Source organism: Pundamilia nyererei, unplaced genomic scaffold (assembly GCF_000239375.1).
Source record: "Pundamilia nyererei isolate P.nyererei 1_Seehausen unplaced genomic scaffold, PunNye1.0 scaffold00043, whole genome shotgun sequence".
NCBI classification, from domain to species: domain Eukaryota; kingdom Metazoa; phylum Chordata; class Actinopteri; order Cichliformes; family Cichlidae; genus Pundamilia; species Pundamilia nyererei.
This window is the reverse complement of record NW_005187444.1, coordinates 3,537,766-3,546,424: the sequence shown is the minus strand read 5'-3', so window position 1 is coordinate 3,546,424 and position 8,659 is coordinate 3,537,766. Positions and strand designations below refer to the sequence as shown.

The 8,659-nt window shown below is 38.7% G+C and overlaps 1 protein-coding gene across 2 annotated transcripts in view; it reads left to right on the top strand.

Annotated features, from left to right (window-relative positions):
* mgat4c (mgat4 family member C) overlaps positions 1 to 8,659 on the top strand; it is a 135,692-nt gene that overhangs the window by 54,917 nt on the left and 72,116 nt on the right. For both annotated transcript variants that reach the window (XM_005731553.1, XM_005731552.1), the window contains one exon: positions 4,072 to 4,142. The gene's annotated coding sequence lies outside the window, so the exon portion shown is untranslated. The remainder of the gene's footprint in view (positions 1 to 4,071; positions 4,143 to 8,659) is intronic.

Sequence of the window (8,659 nt, the reverse complement as noted above, 5' to 3'; positions counted from 1 at the left end):
TGGCTCAGGCGATTAGAGGATCATCAGGGGGTCCTTTTGTCCCTCTGTGGGGGGTTACTCCCACTAGGTTTATATCTGGGACTCTCCACCATTTGACCTTTTCTTTGCAAGCTCTTTTGACTACGATGACCTGGATGACTGAGAACCTTCACAGACATGTAGCTTAACACATTAACTGTAAGAGCTACGGAATGATTTTAATGCTGTATAAACTATAGTATGTTAAGATTTTTGTGTTTTTAAATCTAGTGTCAATGTTATATTTGTCATGATTTAAGAAGCTGTCAATTGCATAAAACTATCAGCAGTCAATCATTAAAAAGCTGGGTGTGTCGCAGTCACATCCAGCAGGTAAGTGAGTGGGCTCTTGCTCCAAAAATGCAAGATAGCCCCCATAAGATCCGACATCACAGTTTATAATTTGAGACAGTATGTTGATTCAGTCGCAAGGAAAATGCTGCCTCTAGAAATACAGAAAAGAGAATTCTGCACAAAAGAACTCACCAGATGGACTGGTTTTCTTCTGTTTAAACAGTACCTCTAAAGCATGTGCTACTTAATCTCAAGAATCTGCAGCTAATTTTTGCAACCAATCACCATGCACACACCCATCTATAACTGAATGTGTGCACATAAGGATGAAAGCAGGCAGATTTAACTTTTAAAAAGGTTGCAAATATATAATTCTAGTTATGTAGTTCGTTGTTATGATGTAGGTTTAACAATACTGATTCTGGTCCGGTGAGATCTTTTAAAAGCTTTTTTTTTAAAAGAACTGGTTGTGATATTTTTCTTCACATAAGGCTGTTCTGTTGTGTTCATAACTATCTATCTCCTCTTTTTTATTTGTATTTCTTTCTACATTGTAGATACAAACTGAAGATGTGAAATATATCAAGTAAGATATATGGAATAATGTAGCAAAGAAAAAATTAATAAATAACTCTAATAATAACTAAATATGTCTTATATTTTAGATTCCTGAACGTAGTCACCCTTTGCTTTTTTGACAGCACTGCAAACCCTTGGCTTTCTCTCAATTAGCTTCATGATGTAGTCGCCTGAAATGGTTTTAATTTCACAGGTGTGTCTTCTTAGGGTGTTTGTGAAATTTCTTGCCTTCTTAAAGGGGTTGGAACCATCGGTTGTGTTGTGCAAAAGTGCATAATCAGAAGAGATTTGTTTGGGCCAAGAAACACAAGGGATGAACATTGGACCAGTGGAAATCTGTTCTTTGGTCTGATTAGTCTAATTAAGATCTTTGGTTCCACCTGCTGTGTCTTTGTGTGATGCAGAAAAGGTGAACGGATGGTCTCAACATTCATGGTTCCCACCGTGAAGCAGGGAGCAGGAGGTGGGTTGGTGTGGGGATGCTTTGCTAGTGACACTGTTGGGGATTTATTCAAAATTGAAGGCACACTGAGCCGGCATGGCTACCACAGCTTCTGCAGCAACATGCCATCGCATCCAGTTTGCGTTTAGTTGGACCATCATTTATTTGTCAAGAGAATAATGACTCCAAACACACCTCCAGGCTGTGTAAAGGCTGTTTGACCAAGAAGGAGAGTGATGGAGTGCAGCACCAGATGGCCTGGCCTCCACAGTCACCTGACCTAAACCCAATCGAGATGGTTTGGGATTGGATGGGCTGCAGGGTGAAGGCAAAAGGGCCAATAAGTGCATCTCTGGGAACTCCTTCAAGACTAGGCAATTGCATTAACAAGCAGTTGAGCAGGTGTACAATATGCTGAATGCATATTGCTAATAAGCGCATTCCTGTGCCTACATTTAGACAACATCCACTTACCATAAAACAAAAGTTCTAGCATGCTGACTGATAGAAATATGTTTTGTGTATCTGTGTATTTGTTACACCAGTGTGTAACAATATCACAGTAATAATAGCAATGTAAGACATGGAACATGTCTTTTTTGCATGTGTAGGTGTATGTGTTTTAATTTGTTTTGCTCATGAAACCCTCGCTAAAGGATATTTTCCTGAAAATGATAACCTTCAAGTATTCCCTTGGTATTTCTGAAGGTATTCTGAGGTGCTATCGTTCTGTTGCTCTGAATAAAGGGCAGTGGGTTGGGGGTATTATAAAGTGCAGATGAGTTGCTAAGGTAGGACTGTATGTGGGTGGTTGTCTCTCAGGAGTTTTTCTGGAAGCTATGGAGGTCACAGTAGAAAGGTGCAGTAAATATGCTTTGTGCCAGCACAATGTTGGGAGTAAAATCCTTCTCTGCTCACTCGATGAGAATATGATTTTTTGCACTGAAGCTTGCTTAATCCATCCCACATACCTTAGCTAAAAACAGTCAAGCCTCTATTTATCATTAGGTTCAGTTCAGTTTAAATTTTATATCTCCAAACCAGAGCATAAGTAAATTTTAGACACCTTACATATGTAAAGTGAAAAGACCCTAAATAATGGCAATGCACCCGTTAAAGATCCAAACTTTCTAACAGGAACGGACTACGGAGACCTTGCTAACAACTTGTACTAACAGGTGGAGAAATAATAACAACCCAACAGGGACAGCTCACAAATTTCTGACTTACAAGACATCACAAGGGTAGAGATTGTTACATTTTAAAAACTACATGTAACTGTGTTTTAGTATATTGCCATGGAATTAAACATTTCTGAGGTCTGATTGGTTCACAGTTGCATGCTTTATACCCTGACTGTAGATATTAATGCCACAGAAGAATACAACACCATTAATTGTAATTTGTAATTGTAATTTACTTTTTACAAACACGCCTCAGGACAAAAGCTGTTAAGTGACAAATGCAAGTGTTCAAAGGTTATATAATTTTCACTCAGAACAGTGGAAAAGGAGCCTATTAAATTACTTGTGCATTTTACATTAAAAATCTCACATTATCTTACATTAGGCTCAACTGATGGTCCCAGGGACATGCTAACAAGTAGCTCCTTAGTTAGCATTAAATGGTAAATGGCCTGCATTTGTATAGCGCTTTTCTAGTTCCTAAGGACCCCAAAGCACTTCACACTACATTCAGTCATCCACCCATTCACACACACATTCACGATGGCAAGCTACATTATAGCCACAGCTGCCCTGGGGCGCACTGACAGAGGTGAGGCTGCCGGACACTGGCGCCACCGGGCCCTCTGACCACCACCAGTAGGCAAACACGGGGTTAGTATCTTGCCCAAGGATATTTGGCATGCAGCCAGGAGGCAGCCTGGGATCGAACCACTGACCTTCTGATTAGTGGCTGACCTGCTCTGCCACCTAAGCTACAGCCACAGTAGTGATTGAAACTACAAAATAAAATACACATAGCACCTTTAAAGCTTTCAGGCAGTTACAAAAACTGATCTGTCAGAGAGGTCCCTCTTAAAGACAGTAGCTTTTTGTATAATTCTGAAGGTACTGCGCTCAATTCATTCTCCCTGACAGTAATCCCAGCCCTAACCCTTTAAAGAAAAACATCAGATCAACGGAAATCACACAAATTTGGATTTGAAACTGATTTTCGCCAAAATATGACATGTTTGTATCCCAGCAATTTAAAACTGATACAATGTAATGTGTAAATAAAAATACTCCTAATATTGCAAAAATATATATGTAATGTCTATATAAATTATAATTTTTAGAGGGAAAAAGGAAGGAAGAGTACTGTAGAAACAGTAACCACCTTAATTCTTGGGCCACAAAAACCAAGTGAGTGAGAAGCACTTTGTAAAATGAGGTCATCCCCACACATCCTTTGATCCCTCCATTCTTCATCTTGGAGGCAAGTGGCATATAAGAGGATCTATCTTTGTGAACAGTTTTGAGCCTCCAAAATTACAAACAAACTAAAGGCAGGGGATCGATACAGTGTGTCTCACAGAATGATGAAGTGGCACTTCAGAGGGTGAAAATCAATGTCGCGTTCCCTTTCTCTCCTTCTCCTCTCGCCATCCTTCTTTGTGGGTCCTAACCTAGCTTCACAGTCCTTATACCACGGTGTTAAAGTGTGTATGTTGCTTGGAGCTTGGTCTCACACTGTGATTTAATAGTCCTTTGTTTTTTTTTATTCCTTTTTAGCCTGGAAGACCCCTGCCACTATGATGTGTGAGCACACCCACCAATAATGGCCCATAGGATACACAGTGAAAGTAAGTGCTTCTGGTCTGATTTATGATTGGAATGTTCCTTCACCCTTTACTGTCCTTCTGAACCTCAGCTCATTTGTTGAGGCAGTATCGATCAGGATTACATAGCAATCATTAAATCATAGCATGGCACTTGACATGAAACTGCCAGCATGAAAGCAAATATTTAGTACAACACATGCACTGGACAAACAAGTTCATTTCTGCGCATTTTTATAGCTCATGAAGTGTTGGAAGTGAAGAAGCCATTTACAACTTTGGAAAAATAAAAGGAAGTTGATTATATATATTAAACAAAGAATTAACAAAGCTTCCCAAGGAGAAAATTGGATTTCAAGTGCTCTGGCAGTGGCTAGAAATTAATTGTAGCACTGTGGCAACTTTTGAAGATCGCATTCACAGCAGAAGGAAGCATATTTTGCCTCAATACTGGGACATTGTCCCCAAAGAAGTATAGGATTAGGTTTTGTTATGTGTTACTTACTGCTTGAGTTGAACAGTTTCAGTATCTGTTTTGCATTTACTGCTTTCGGTTAAGAAGGAGTTTTTCAATTACTGGAGCATGATTATATTTGGGTTGGGATTTTCAGGTTATGGCATAGACTAATGTACATCATTCATGTTTGTCTTAGTAATATTGTCTCAATATCAGTTCCCACTTAAATGTGGTAGTTTTTGTGATGGATTCTACCAGAAACATTGGTAAGTTGTTTGATGAGCATGTACTGTACAAATATGTACAAAAAGAAAAAAACTGTCTAAAGTAGCTGACAGTTTGTGGTGTAGGTAAACATATGGCAGTTTCAGGCTGCTGGTTGGCACATCTGTAAATCTGATCAATATATTTATGGTCCTCACAAAGATTAGGGTTCATTGATTAGAACAAATATATCAAACTGAAGTAGTATAGATAGTTAGTATAGATAGTGTGTAAACTGTTTGCCCACTTCCTGATTTCCTGTATTTTGTATGTTTGTCACACTTAATGTTTCAGCTCATAAAGCAAATTTAAATATTTAAATCACTTTTGCACACAGGGCCATGTAAGATTGGATTTTTGTTTCCCACTTAATCGTAAACAACTTCATTTAGAAACAGCATTTTTGTTTTTATTTGCGTTATCTTTGTCTGATATTTAAATGTGTTTGATGAGCTGAAAGATCTAAGTGGGACAAACACACAAAAAAATTTAAAAAAAAAAGAAGCACAACTGTAGATTTCAGTTGTGGCCTGATGATACATCCCTATAGTTTCAAGAGGTTTTATCTAACAAAACCAGCAGGACGGTATATGCAAAAAGAAAACATTGCCAGCATTGTGTACTGTAATTTACAGTTCTTGTAGTGATGAGTTATTATTTGCACTGATAAGCGTGTCACTTCAACATCATCAACATTGTCTCAAAATTTCTTTAGTACCTTGAATGTAGTCATGTTCCCTTTTTCTTGTACAGTCTTTGCATTACTTGTCTCGATGTGTGGATGTATAGGACGTAATCTGCATGCACATAATCTGTATGAGTGAATGTATTCTGTGTTTGAGAGGAGTCTGCAATTCTGTTCAGGGCGTTACTTGCTTTTGTGATGTTGGTGAGCTCTGAGACAGCCCCTGTTGGTGCTGGAAGGCAGCGCTGTCAGCTATCTTCCTGTCAGCCCTGCCTCAAGTTCTAGAGCTGAAAGATGAAGCCTGAGACAGGTATCCACGTAGTGAAGTAGTTGGGGGAAATAGATATGCATTTATCTTACTCCCCATCTATAGTTATCTATATACCGTATGTAGCTACAGAGTCTATTTGTCTTCTTTTGTTTGTCTTTGTCTGTCTCCAGGGGTGCAGCATGGGGTGAAAGGCTGCTGTGTTTCAGCAGTGAAATATTCATAGTATGTGCAGGGAGTTTGACGAGGAGCACTTGACACTTCCATAGTCACCACCCTCATTTTCATTTCCTCTCTGGCGCTGGCACTTTACCTCAGAGCTCCGCTGGTCTTTCATTCAACACTGTATTATAGAGGCTCAGTACATGATGAAAACAAGCCCACAGCATGCTGCTTTCACATTTCATCGCTGAGTGAATGTGATGTTAAACAAAGAAAAATACTGCATATTAGTGAATATTTTAGCTGTAAATCTCAAATATGAATTTTTATTACTATTCTCTGAAGGTTTTCATGGTAAAATTGTTCATTGAGATGCTTTTTGCCATCCCTCTTGTGCTGCGATAATAGCAACTTGGGAACATTTTCAGTTTAAATTCAAAACGGATGATATATTCAACATTGGTTGTACCTGACTTCCAACATTTCCCTGTCTTACATCATCAGTCAAAAAACTCAGCCAAACACACCCAGTCGGATTACAGGTTTAATTACAGAATATCACGATAAAATAGAAATAGAAATCATATTAACAAGACAGGATTGGTCTAGTGAAAAAAGTCTGACCTCTTTCTAAAGCTGCATTGCACCTTGCCCCTGAATTATGGAATTATTGATTTGGTGCGTCTCTGTAAAGAATTCAACATTTTCTACCTTTTTATTCTCTTGTATAGTGATAGTATCTTAACAGCATCTTATCTAAATATAGGCATCTATCCCAGAAATAAGGAAGTAACTCAACCAAAAAGGTTTCAATATAAATAACAATTTTTCCGGTTTAGATTTCTATAAAAATTCATGTGAGAAGGTTTAACAACAACAAACCACAGGATCATAAGCTCTTTTTTAAGGAATTATGTGCAAAAATCTCATGTCATCTTTCATTTCTTTATATTTTGCTAATAAAATGGGAACTACCTGCTGTGATTTATTGAAACACCTGCAGACATGCATGGTACTAAACATATAAAGCAAAATATATAATATAGAAGTTTGTACTCATTGGAAATGCAAAAGTACTATTTTATCACTGTCAAACTGTTATCATTTTTCATAGACTAAAGATATGGACAACAGAGAAGTACCTAGAGATACAGTTTTTAATTGGTTCTTTGCCAAGTTGTCCATTATGCATAGACACAACATTAGTTCATTCCTTGACTTAGGTGCTTTTTCTTGAATGATCTATAGGGCAGTGTTAAGTGGCTTAAACCAAAAACAGTGGTAAGGTACACAGAATGGACTAAAATGAGTAAAGAAGCAGTTATCAAAAAAATAAATAAAAAATTATAAGACTTTGTGGCTTTTTGGAAGCAAAATCTAAAGAAAGAGGGTTGACTCAGGAGATTTGCACATTACTGTATGTAAGTACTGTGTGTAAGACATTCTGTAAAATAAAGTTTTACATTTGACAGTGTGTGCAACAGTTTCAGTTATTTAATTTTGTGTAAAGGCTCATGAAATTACATTTAATCTACTGATTTTTGTTAAGAGACCTGACATTTCCTTTAGTGTGTAAATGCATACAGATATGTTTCATGTCATAAACTCAAACCTCTTGTTTAACTTTATGCCCACTGCACAAAGTGATGCGGCTTCTTGAGCTAAAACAACAGTGAGCAGCTGGTCGGTGTGATTTTACCAACCTGCTGAGCATCGACAAAGACTGTCGAGCAGATAGTCAAGTTCATACATACACACTTGCACAAACTTCTCATAATGTGCCTGGCAACTTCTCTCAGTCCTGCTACCGTTCACAAACACACACACACACTTCCTCTTACAAAGCTCTTCACAATAAAAAATAAATAAAAAATATTACATTTATTAATCATGTAAATTTCCTGCACCTGTCATAGACGTCCACATGATGCCCAAAAAAATTACCCAGTCCAAAGTTCAGATGTTGAACATCTTGATGTCGAGGCTGTGTCATGGTTGCATGTCCAAATTGCGAAGTTCGGATGTCGTCTAGATGTCCAGAATTGGTCATGGACCAACGGACACAATATAGACACGTTTATCCATCGTCCATTGTTTAGCAGGTAGGAACCTGAGCCAATAGGTGTGCTATTTAAGCTGTTTTAGTCTGCTTACAGTTGCTGTGCATCTGCAACTCACTTTGCAACCCATTACTATGTTCAAAATGAAGAATGAAAATGCAAAAGTTACCGACTTTAGAGTGTGGCCATGGGTTAGGCCATCACACACCCCCCCACTTCTGGATCTTCCATCAGGCAGCGGGAGAGGTAATCAGCAATGGTGTTGTCTTTACCAGGGATGTAGTGAACCTTAAACCGGTATGGCTGCATAGCCAGATACCACCTGGTGATTCTCCCATTAGTGTCTTTCATTCTCTCCAGCCACTGCAGGGCTTTGTGGTCAGTTTGAAGGATGAATTCTCTTCCCAGCAAATAATATTTGAAAGAGTCAAGTGCCCATTTAATTGCCAAGGCTTCCTTGTCAACCATTGCGTAGCGGCTCTCCCTTGGTAGCAGCTTACGGCTGATGTAGGCGACAGGATGTCGATCCTCTGGTGGTCCCTGCAGAAGCACTGCTCCCAAACCCCTTTCAGAAGCATCAGTCTGCAATGTAAAGTCTTTTGTGAAATCTGGTGAGTGCAGAACGGGGTCCTTACTCAGGGACTG